Source organism: Rhinolophus sinicus, chromosome 17 (assembly GCF_057876585.1).
Source record: "Rhinolophus sinicus isolate RSI-liver-muscle chromosome 17, RSI-T2T, whole genome shotgun sequence".
Taxonomy (NCBI): domain Eukaryota; kingdom Metazoa; phylum Chordata; class Mammalia; order Chiroptera; family Rhinolophidae; genus Rhinolophus; species Rhinolophus sinicus.
In genome coordinates, this window is record NC_142517.1 from 112,533,928 (window position 1) to 112,546,648 (window position 12,721).

The following is a 12,721-nucleotide window of genomic DNA, read 5'->3' on the forward strand; positions in this document are numbered from 1 at the left end:
TAAATGGATGTTGTATCTTGTCAAATGCTTTATCTGCATCAATTGATATAATCATGATTTTTGTCCTTTATTTTGTTTATGTGATGTATCACATTGATGGATTTGCGTATGTTGAACCATCCTTGTGCCCTGGGGATGAACCCCACTTGGTCGTGATGAATAATCTTTTTAATGCATTGTTGTATTCGATTTGCTAGAATTTTATTTAGGATTTTTGCATCGATATTCATCAGAGATATTGGTCTGTACTTTTCTTTTTTTGTGCTGTGCTTACCAGGTTTTGGTATCAGGGTAATGTTGGCCTCATAAAATGAGTTAGGGAGTACTGTCTCTTTTTCAATATTTGGAAGGGTTTGAGCAGGATTGGCATTAGATCCTCTTTGAAGGTTTGGTAGAACTCATTAGTGAAGCCATCTGGTCCCGGACTTTTGCTTTTGGGAAGGTTTTGGATGACTGATTCAATTTCGTTACTGGTGATCGGTCTGTTTAGATTTTCCAGTTCTTCATGGTTCAGGCTTTGAAGGCTCTATGTTTCTAAGAACTTGTCCATTTCTTCTAGGTTATTGAATTTTTTGGCATATAGTCCTTCATAGTATTCTTGGATGATCCTTTGTATTTCTGTGGTGTCCGTGATAATGTCCCCTTTTACGTTTCTGATTTTGTTAATTAGTATTTTCTCTCTTTTTATCTTAGTGAGTCTAGCCAAGGGTTCCTCAATTTTGCTAATCTTTTCAAAGAACCAGCTCTTTGTCACATTAATTTTTCTATTGTCTTTTCGTTCTCTATTTCATTTAGTTCTGCTCTAATTTTTGTTATTTTCTTTCTTCTGCTGACCTTGGGTTTCACTTGTTCTTCTTTGTCTAGTTCTTTAAGGTGTAACATGAGGTTATTTATTTGGGAGTTTTCTTGTTTCTTGAGATAGGCCTGTAATGACATAAATTTCCCTCTTGAAACTGCTTTCGCTGCATCCCAAAAATTTTGGTAGGATGTAGTTTCATTGTCATTTGTTTCTATGTATTTTGATCTCTCCTCTAACTTCTTCTTTGACCCAGTCATTCTTTAAAAGTATGTTGTTTAATCTCCATGTATTTGTGTTTTTTCCTGCTTTCTTTTTGCAGTTGATATCCAATTTCAAAGCCTTGTGATCAGAGACTATGCATGGTATGATTTCAATCTTCTTAAATTTGTTGGGACTGATTTATGTCCCAATATATGGTCTGTCCTTGAGAATGTTCCATGTATACTAGAAAAGAATGTATAGTCTGATGTTTTAGGATGAAGTGCTCTATATATGTCAATTATGTCCATTTCATCTAATGTGTCATGTAGGGCTGCTATTTCGTTATTTATTTTCTGTTTGGATGACCTATCCATAGCTGTCAATGATGTATTTAAGTCCCCTAGTATAATTGTGTTTTGGTCAATTTCTCCCTTTAGTTCTGTTAGTAGTTGCTTGGTATATTTAGGTGCTCCCTGAATGGGGGCATAAATATTGATGACTGTTATGTCTTCTTGTTGTATAGTCCCCTTCACCATTAAAAAATGTCCATCTTTGTCTCTTGTTATCTTTTTCACCTTGAAGTCTGTTTCATCTGATATTATGGCTACACCTGATTTTCTCTGGGTACCATTTGCTTGGAATGTCAATTTCCACCCTTTCACTTTGAGTCTATGCTTGTCCTTGTGGCTGAGATGTGTGTCTTGGAGACAGCATATGGTTGGGTTTAGTTTTTTGATCCAATCTGCTACTCTGTGCCTTTTTATTGGTGAGTTCAGTCCATTTACATTTAGGGTGATTATTGTTATGTGAGGATATCCTGTCATTCTATCTTTAGTTTTCTGGTAAGGCTGTGTCTCCATTGTTTCTTTGCCTTTCTGTTGCTGTCCATTATTTCTGTGTGGTGGTATTCTATGATGTTTCCATTTCTTCTTTTATTACAGTATATATTTCAGTTCTGGATTTTTTTTTTTTTTTTTTTTTTGAGTGGTTACCCTTTAGTTTATGTAAAAGAAAGTTTGACACAATATTCCGTTTTCTTCAGCACGCTTACTTTCTCCATTCCTATATTCCGGTTCAGGCCTTTACTCTCCCCTTTTTTATGTTTTGGTTGCCACAAATTGTCCCTGTTGATGGTGGTCGAATAGCCTCCTTTAGTATTTCTTGTAGTGCAGGTCGTGTATTAGAAAATTCCCTCAGCTTCTGTATGTCTGGAAAGGTCTTTATTCCTCCTTCATATCTAAAGGATAACTGCTGGATATATTATTCTTGGCTCATGATTTCTCTCTTTCAATAGTTTGAATATTTGGTTCCACTCCCTCCTGGCTTGTAGAGTTTCTGCTGAAAAATCTGATAATAATCTAATGGGCTTTCCTTTGTATGTTACCGTCTTCTTTTCCCTGGTTGCTTTGAGGATTCTTTCTTTGTCGTTGATTTTAGACAGCTTCAATACAATGTGCCTTGGAGAAGGCCTGTTGGGATTGAAGTAATTAGGTGTTCTATTTGCTTCTTGGATTCGAGGGTCCAGTTCTGTCCACAAGTTTGGGAAGTTCTCATCGACGATTTGTTTGAATATATTCTCTGTTCCCTTCTTTCTTTCTTCTCCTTCTGGTATGCCCATTACTCTTATATTACTCTTTCTGATGGAGTCAGAAAGTTCTTGTAGAGTTCTTTCATTTCTTTTAAGTCTCAAGTCTCTTTCTTCTTCCATCCGTGTCATTTCCAGGTTTCTATCTTCGATGTCACTGATTCTTTCCTTCATCTGGTCAACTCTGCAACCTAAGCGGGTTATTTCGTTCTTAATTTCTTCTATTGAGTTCTTAATCTCCAGAAATTCTATTTGGTTCTTTTTTAAAATTTCAATCTCTATCGTAAAATGCTCATGCTGTTCTTTGTGTTTCTGAGTTCCTTTAACTGCCTATCTGTGTTTTCTTGCATCTCGTTGAGTTTTTTCAGAACTGCAATCTTGAATTCTCTGTCATTTAAGTCACATATTTCTGTATGTTTAAGTGCCTTTTCTGGACATTTTTCACTTTCTTTCTGAGCTATCTTGTTGCCTTGGTTATTCATGGCAATTACTGATTTACTATTTCTCTTCCTAGACATCTACAGGAGTGGCTTCTGCAACAGGTTGATATCAAGCGGTCTTTCTTTTGTTTTCCAGTATTTGTTGGTAGAATGTTTTATTTTTTCTCCAACTGCAGCTTATTTTTCTTCTCCCACACGGTAGTGCTATGTTTTCCCTGCACTACACAGCTTCTCACACAATGGGGGGATTCCCTGGGAGACGGGCTTCTCCTCTGTTAATAGTTCATCTAGGTCACAGGGTGCAGTGTCCCGGTGGGTATGCGGAGAGCTTTTGATGTTCCAAAGCTCTTCCAGCTGCAGATTCAGAGCCCGTATGTTTCAGCAGTTCTGTTTACTCCTGCAGGGATCCGCCCAGATAGGTGGGGTCAGGGGCAGGGTGAGTTGTGAGAGGTGGCCCAGAGCAATGACGGGCGACCACCACTACAGCTGGTCCTGCTTCCACAGCTCCCTCCCCTTTGCCGGAACTAGTTGGGCTGTGAATCTGTCTGCGGTCCACAGTTCTTTGGATCTGACACTGCTACTGTTCCGCTTCTAGCACCGGGCCGGTGGGGGCGGGGCGAGCTCTGGAAGGGGAGGGAGGGGGCGGCTAGTCTCAGTGCCCAAGGCTTCTGTTCTCTGCTCGGCAGTGAGGGCTTAAACCACCGTTTTCAGCCTTCTTCCCTCAGACTTTTCTCCGAGGTCTCTGCTGTGAGCGTTGGGTTCAGCCGTGTTTTATGCTGCCCCCTGAGCCCTGTGGAGCCCTGGCGGAGCCCTAGCAGTCCGATCTCCCACCGCTGCGGTAGTTCCGGGAAGCAGCGAGCTCGGCGCACTGAGCTAGGTCTGTGTCCTGCACCCGCGCGGCTCCGTCTCCAGGCACTTCTCCCTTTCCTCCTCCCCCCACTCGCGTGAATCTCCCAGCTGTAGGTGATTTCAGTCGGTAGTGGGCCTCTTCGTCTTGCCTGTCTGCTGTGCAGGGAGTCTTTGTGGAGTTTTTGTTGTTCGATTCGTTGTAAATTCCAGGGGAGCTTTACAGAGGCTCACCTCACACCGCCACTTTTCCTCTCTCCCAGATCACTATTCTTTTAATATCTGTAGAATTTGTAATAATGTCGCAGCTCTCATTCCTGATAGTGGTGATTTGTACCTTTTCTCTTTTTTTCTTGATCAGTCTGACTAAAAGTTTATCACTTTTCTTGATACTTCTTTCAAAGAAATAGTTTTCAGGTTGTTTTGGCTTCCTATAATGTTTTGTTTCCTATCTCACTGATTTTCTGCTTTGATTTTTATTTCCTTTCTTTTACTTGCTTTGTGCTTTATTTGCTTTTCTTGTTCTTAAATTGGAAGCTAAGGTCACTGATTTGAGATCTTTGTTCTTTTCTAATATCATCTAATTCTATACATTTTCCTCTAAGTACATCATTGGTTGCATCCCCCATATTTTGACATGTTGGTTTTTATTCTGTGTTCTTTTATGTGATGGTCAGTCAGGTGTTGCCACAAGAGGAGACACAGGAGAGGCTCATAAAAACAAGTTTATTTTGTTTCCTAGAAACAAAAGGCACATCACACCACACTATGCAGGGCCACATAGGGAAGTCTTAGGGTGGTCAGCGGGCAGAAAGTGGGAGGAAGGGGAAAGCTGAGGCTAGAAAATTTATTGGCGTTTTTGTGAGACAGGCAAGGTAGGGCAAGATGAACAATTTAGGATTGGCTAGTTTGACTAATTTCAGTTGGCCCTAAACTATAAGGGTGGTTTCTAATTGCCTGGTACCTGGCCCTGGAATGATTAAGGTGGAGGAATAGTGCCTCCTGGGATGTAAGAGCCAGATAGAAGTGTAGTTCTGGATTGGTTAGTTTGCAGATCGAAGTCATGCTCCTGACTGAGCACTTTGCTAGCTCAAGAATTGGCTAGCCCAAGGAGGGGCTGTCTCTCCCAAGCTAGAAAGGTTTCAAAATGTCAAAACATAATATACAGAAAATAAAAATATAAACAATTCAGTTTTCATTTTTACTCAGTTTAAAATATTAATTTCCCTTTTGTTTTTTCCTTTCTATTTAGAATTGTATTACTTAGTTTTCAAATATGTGTGGGTTTCCCAAAGATCGTTCTTTTATTGATTTTTAATTTAATTCCACTGTGGTAACAAAACATAGCTTGTATGACCTGAATCCTTTTAAATTTATTGGAAGTTGTTGTATAGCTCAGAATTCAATCTGCATTAGCAAATGCAGATATGAAGTTAAAAAGAATGTGCTCTGCCATTACTGGGTGGTGTTCTATAATGTCAATTACTGTGTTTCCCCAAAAATAAGACCTAGCTGAACAATCAGCTCTAATGTGTCTTTTGGAGCAAAAATTAATATAAGACCCTGTATTATATTATTATATATTATATTATATTAAATATTATATTAATTATATTATAAATACCCGGTGTTATATTATAGTAAAATAAGACTGGGTCTTATATTAATTTTTGCTCCAAAGGATGCATTAGAGCTGATTGTCTGGCTAGGTCTTATTTTGGGGGGAACACAGTAGCTCAAGTTGGTTGGTAGTGCTGTTCAAGTCTTCTATATCTTTAATGGTTTTTGGTCTACTTATTCTACCAATTATTGAGAAAAAGGTATTGCAATCTCTGAACATAATTATGAGTTTGTCTATTTCTTCTTTCAGGTCTATCAGGTTTTGCTTCATGCATTTTAAAATTATTATTAGGGACATACATGTTTAGAATTATTATTCTCTCCTTATGAATTGACCCCTTTATCATAATAAAATGACACTGGTAATTTCCCAGTATCAATACAGCCACTACAGATTTCTCTTGCTTAGTGTTAGAATAGTGTATATATATTTTCCTTTCTTTTTTTTTACTTTCAACCTATTTGCATCCTAATATTTAATTTTGTAGGCAGTATAATTTGGTTCTTCTTTTCAAAATCTGACATCTTTGCCTCCTAATTGAAGGTGTTTAGATCATTTCCTACTTATTCTCCATTTATTCCATTTGTTCTTTATTTCCTTCTTCCTCTTTTTCTGCCTTCTTTAGGGTTATTTTTCATGATTCCATTGTATCTCTTACATTAGCTTATTAGCCATAATTCTTTGTTGTTATTTTAGTGGTTGCTTTAGTGGTTGTTTTAACTTATCAAGGCTATTTTCAAGTCATATTACACCACTGCATGTATAACACAAGAACCTTAAACCAGTATACTTCCATTTCAACCCTCTTGGCTTTTATGCGATTGTTATTATATATTTTAGTTTTATAAACTCTACATTATCTTTACTTTAAAAAATTATCTTTTTTTACTGTAGTAAAATATACATAAAATTTACTATTTTAACCACTTTTAAGTGCACAATTCAGTGGCATTAAGTACATTCACACTCTTGTGCAACTATGATCACTATGTATCTTCAATTCTTCCTTTTAAAAAAAGATGTAAAAAATAATCTTTCATATTTACCTTTGAAAAAAGATGTAAAAAATAATCTTTTATATTTACCAGGGGTCATTTATTCCTTTGTGTAGATGTAGGTTTCTACATTTTCTTGAAGAATTTCCTTTAACATGACTTGTAGTGCAGTCTGCTAATGATGAAATCTTTCAGCAGTCCAATATCTGAAAAAGAATTTCACTTTTGTTTTTGAAAGATCTTTTTGCTGAGTATAGAGTTCTAGGTCATTATTTTTTTCTTTCATTTCTTAAACAGGTTGCTCCACTGTCTTCTGGCTTGCATGGTTCTTGATGAGAATTCTGCTGTCATATTTATCTATATTCCCCTGTACATAAAGTGTCCTCTCTTGCTCCTTTTTAAGGATTTTCTTTATATCACTGGTTTTAAGCAATTTGATTATGGTATACCTTTGAGTAGTTTCCCTTGTATTTCTTGTGCTTGGGGTTCAATGAGTTTCTTGGAAATGGGGGTTTATAGTTCTCATCAAGTTTGGAAAAATTACAGCCATTATTTCTTTTTTTTCTTTTTCTATTTTCCTTTCTCCCTCTTCTGCTTCAGGGACTCTGAATACATACATATTAGGCCACTTAAAGTTACCGAACAGCTCACCAATGTTTTGCTCATTTTCAGTCTTTTTTTGTGTGTGTTTCATTTTGGACATTGATATTGATATGTTTTAAAGTTCACTATTCTTTCCTTTTACAAAATATAATCTCCAACAATCCCACTGTTTTAGTTATCAGTCGCTGTTGAAAGAGACTGAAAAAAATTTTTAAACTATCAACAGAGTCCTTCTAAAAATCAGTTTGCCCTTCACTTTTTCTCTCTCCTTTTGCATTTTACTATATAAGCAGCAAGAAGAAATCAGATGGCCAGCAATCCCTCTCCTGGGTATCTACCCAAAAAATCTGAAAACATTTATTCATAAAGACAAGTGTGCACCAATGTTCATTGCAGCTTTACTTACAGTGGCCAAGACATGGAAACAACCAAGGTGTCCTTCAATAGATGAATGTATAAAGAAGTTGTGGTATATATTCACAATGGAATACTATTCAGCGGTAAGAAAAGATGAAATAGGACCATTTGTGACAACATGGATGGATCTTGAGATTATAATGCTGAGTGAAATAAGTCAGACAGAAAAAGCAGAGAACCACATGATTTCACTGATGTGTGGTATATAAACCGAAAATAACAAAGGAACAAGACAAACAAATGAGAAACAAACACTCGTACACACACACAATAGTTTAGTGGTTACCAGAGGGTAAGGGGGGAGGGGGTGGTAGATGAGGGTAAACGGGATCAAATATATGGTGATGGAAGGAGAACTGACTCTGGGTGGTGAACAAACAATGGGATTTATAGATGATGTAATACAGAATTGTATACCTGAAATCTATGTAACTTTACTAACAATTGTCACCCCAATAAACTTCAATTAAAAAGAAATATCAGATGGCACCTTGCACAATTTGCTTACAAATTTTAGCAAAGCTTGCAAATCTATATGACATGGTTCATTAAGCACGTTTTGCTTTCCACAGAATTAAACATGATAGTGCCATGAATTTTGGGGGGCATGGTGTAACACAGTTCCCCCTTCCACCATTTTCCAATAACATGATTCTTACTTCCTTTTAAGCACTCACTGGTAGTATCTCTAAAGTCTGGGTTTCTACTAGTAGTCTGTTGAAGGCAATTTAGGCATTCTCTAACATGTTCCTCAAAATCCTTCCAGATTGAGACATAAGCATTATGGCAGAGTGAGAAGACTCCATTGTTTTTCCCCTTAAATTTACAACTTGTCACACAACTATAACTCAACAAAGGATTTCTTGCTCAACACAAACACACCTGAAGATACATACATAGAGGCATGTGAAGGTAGGCATATTGGAAAAAGCAGGGGAGGTAAGACAGGGGAAGGACAGGGATGGTGGCCACAGGTGCAGCTTGGCACCCACCCACTGTGGCACCAGTGAGTGTGGTAAGTAGTGGAGAAGTCAGGCTGAGGCCCTCACACTACTGCCTGGAGCTTAAAAGAGGTAGAAGCCATTTCCCTTTGGGAAAGAGTATTTCCCTTTTTCCCTCTCCATGGCACAACCATGGAGGTAGAGGTGGCTGGGAAACTTTAAACAAAATGGCAGAGCTACAAGATCAAGAATGTGCCCCTTTGCCCCACACCCCCCAGGTAGAGCCCAGTAAAGAAAGCAAGGAAGCTTTAAACAACACAGTGGGGCTGATAGCCTTCATAAGAATGGGGAAGAGCTGAGAGATCATGAATTTATATCCCCTGTCATGCACACCCTGACAGAGCCCAGTAAAAAAAGAAAAGAAAAAAAGCGAATAGAAAGTACACTACCTATCAACCTGCTATATTGAGAGGAAAATAGTATCCAAACAAAAAAAGAGTTTACTACCTCAAATGCAGAGGCAGAGAATCCATCAAATAACATGAAAAACCAAGGTAACATGGGGGCACACAAAAAATGAAAAGTCTCCAGAAATCAAACTCAGAGTCATGGAAGATGAAGACTTAAATGACAGAGAACTCAAGGCTGCAGTTATTAAGAAACTTAACGACATACAAGAAAACGTAGACCATTCAATGAGCTCAGACATAAAATTAATGAACAAAAGGAATACTTTATCAAAGAGAATGAAACTATAAAAAAAGAAACGAACAGAAATTCTGGAACTGAAGAACTCAATAAAGGAGACGAGGAAGGGACTACCGTGTCAGAAATAGAGCAAACCAAATGGAAGAGAGAAATAGAGAAGATAAAAACCTAGAAATGACCCAGGAGAAAGAAGAGAGAGAACTAAGAGGGGAGGGGAGGGGAGGGAAGGGGAGGGGAGGGGAGGGGAGGGGAGGGGAGGGGAGGGGAGGGGAGGGGAGGGGAGGGAAGGAGAAAGAAAGAAAGAAAGAACTGACTCTATGAGAACTATTTGACTACATTAGAAAGAGCAACATAAGGATAATTAAGTACACCAGAAGGAGGAGAGCGGAGAAGAGATCAGAGAGCCTACTCAAAGAAATAATTGATGAGAACTTCCCAAGCCTATAGAAAGAATTGGACTTTAGAACAGAGGAAGCTAACAGAACACCTAATTATATCAATGCAAAAAACACCCTCGCCATATTTTATTCAAACTGTCAACAATGACAAAGAAAGAATTCTAAGGCAGCCAGTGGTGGGAAAAAGACTGTACCCTGCAAAGGAAACGCCATTAGATTATCGTGAGATTTCTCAGTAGTACAATACAAGACAGGAGAGAATGGAAGGAAATATTCAAAATATTGAAAGAGTGGAACCATCAGCCAAAGATAACATACCCAGCAGTTACCCTTTAGATATGAAGAATAAAAGCATTCTCAGACAAACAAAAGCGGAGAGAATTTACCACAAGACCTGTATTACAAGTGTTGAAAGGAGCTCTTCTACCAAAAAGAAAAAGAAAAAAATATATAAAACTTTCAGTAAGATGACTAACCGACAGAGGAAGGAAACTGCAAATCTACTTCGGAACAGGATATTAAACAATTATAACATAAAAGCTAAAGGAGAAAAAAAGGGATCCTTAGAAAATAACTATAAATACTACAATTTTAAAGGCACAACATAAAAAAAGGATAATTTGTGACAACAAAATAATAAAAGGGGAGGAAGAAAAGGACTGAATGGGCACAAGTGAATGAAGACAAGAGGTAATTAGAAAGAAAAGGACTATTGTATGTATGTGACATTTTATACAAACCTAATGTTAACCACAAAACAGAATCCAGAGTTGACACGAAACACTAAAAAAAAGGGGGGGGGGGGGAGTGGGGAACAGAGAAAAAAAATCATAGAAAACCACCAAACTAAAATGTCAGAAAGAATCACAAGGGAAACAATGGAGTTACAGAGCAACCAGAAAACAAAAGATACAATGGCTGTAGTAAGTGCGCATATACCAATAAGCACCCTAAATGTAAATGAATAGAACTCACCAATTGAAAGGCACAGAGTAGCAGGATGGATTAAAAACAACACCCAATTATATGTTGCTTACAGGAGACTCATCTCAGCTCCAAAGACCAAAACAGATCCAAAGTGAATAGGTGGAAGATGATAACCTCAAGCAATGGCAAGCAGAGAAAACAGGTGTAGCAGTACTTATATCAAAGAAATTTCAAGATAAAAAAACAGTAACAAGAGACAAAGATGGACATTTTATAATGCTAAAGGGAACAACTCATCAAGAGGATATAACACTTATCAATATATATGCACCCAACCTTAGAGTACCAAATACATATATAAGCAAATACTAACAGACCTAAAGGGACAACATGACCAAAACACAATTGTAGGAGACCTGAATACCTCCATTGCATAGATTATCCAAACAGAAAGTCAATAAGGAAATAGTCTTAAATGACACATTATACCAAATGCACTTAATCAACAAATATTTTCCAACCACACTAGTATTAAACTGGAAATTAACTACAAGAAGAAATCTGGAAGAACCATTTCACTCATGTGGGATATAAAACTGATAGCAACAAGCAAACAAAACTCCTAGGCACAGACAACAATATGGTGGCTACCAGAAAGTAAGGAGGGGAGGGGGAAAGTAGAAAAGGGTAAAGGGGTCAAACATGGTGATAGACTGACTCTGTGTGGTGAATCACAATGTGATATATAGATGATGTATTACAGAATTGGACACCTGAAATCTATGTAATTTTATTAACCAATGTCACCCCAATAAATTTCATAAAATTTAAATTAAAAAGGCACTTGGCACATAGCAGGTGCCCGATTTTTTTTAAATGTAAAGAAAAATGCTTAAAAATTTTAAATTGAGTAGTTTAAAATAACATTTATTATCTCACAGTTTCTGTGCATCAGCAATCCAGGTCCTTAGCTGGGTCCTCTGGTTGAGGGTCTCTCACAGGCTACAGTCAGAGGTTAGGTTAAGGCCACTGTTATCTGTCTCGCTGAATGAAGGGAGCATCCATCTCCCCACTCACTGTACGGCTGCTGACAGGATTCTGTCCACTGTGGGCTGTTGGAATGAGGCCCCCTCAGTACCTTGCCATGTGGGCCTGTCCACCAAGCAGTTTGCTTTATCAGAGCAAGCAAATGAGAAGTGTCAGAGTGTTGAAACAAGATGGAAGTCAGTCTTTTGTAACCTAATCCTGGATATCCCATTACTTTTGATTTTATCCAATAAAAGCAAGTCTGTACTTCCAGCTCGCACTCAAGGGAGGGGAATACACAGGGCCTGAGTACCAGAAGGTGGGATAACTGGAGCCATTTCAGAAGCTGTCCCAAACACCCACAAAGTATACTTTTCATTTTAGACATTGTAGTTTTCATCTCTAGAAGTTTTATGTGGGTCATTTTTATATTTTCCACGTCAACTTAATATTAAAAATCTTTCCTCTAGCTTTGTGAACATATGGAATGGTTACAACGTTTAATGCCCTGTGTACTAATTCTATTATCTGGATCATTTCTGAATCCATTTGATTTCTTTTTTTCATTGAATCGTATTTTCCAGGCTCTTTGCTTGCCTGGTAATTTCTGATTGGATGTCAGACATTGTACTTTATTGGTTGCTGGATACTTTTTGAATTGCAATAATTAGCTTTGCTCTGGGATGGTGTTAAGTTACTTGGAAACAGTTTGGTCCTTTCGGGTCTTGCTTTTAGACTTCATTCAACAGGACCGATGTAGCATTAGGTTAGGTCTAAGTTTCCACACTACTGAGGCAAACCTTCTGAAAACTATAAGATACCCTGTGGTTTATGGGGTTGTTCACTCTGGCTGGTGGGAACAGGAAAAGGCCAGGCCTTGGGTAAACTCCCTGATGTATGCGGTTTCTTCCCAGCCTCAGGTCCTTACATGCATGTGCTAACCCGTGCTCAAGGGAAGAATCAAGGGAACCTAAGCAAATCTCTAGTTTTTTATGCAGCTCTATTTGGTACTTTGTCCCTGCAAAAATCTTATATAGGGAGGAGGAAACAAGTAGAAAGAGGGTGTCAGGAAGTGGGATGAACGGGAATGGCATGGTCAGTCAGCAGATCATACAGTATTTTACCCTGAGTCTAGCCTGTTGTCAGGAGGGGCTGTCGCCTAAGAATGAGCCAAAACCCCGGGACCTGGGGGAAGGAGAATCTTAACCAAGGTT

General features: G+C 38.1%; 1 protein-coding gene across 13 annotated transcripts in view; it reads right to left on the minus strand.

Moving 5' to 3' along the window:
- Positions 1-12,721, minus strand: part of ERCC3 (ERCC excision repair 3, TFIIH core complex helicase subunit) — a 77,497-nt gene that overhangs the window by 12,323 nt on the left and 52,453 nt on the right. For 7 of the 13 annotated variants that reach the window (XR_016019872.1, XR_016019868.1, XR_016019870.1 and 4 more), the window contains exons 16-17: positions 11,421-11,652; positions 6,578-6,693 (exon numbers count right to left, since the gene is read on the minus strand). The exons of 2 other annotated variants lie outside the window; for them this stretch is intronic. The gene's annotated coding sequence lies outside the window, so the exon portion shown is untranslated. Of the gene's footprint in view, positions 1-4,578; positions 6,694-11,420; positions 11,653-12,721 lie in introns of those variants that run through there. 4 more of the 13 variants (XR_016019865.1, XR_016019869.1, XR_016019866.1 and 1 more) reach the window with 3 other exon arrangements.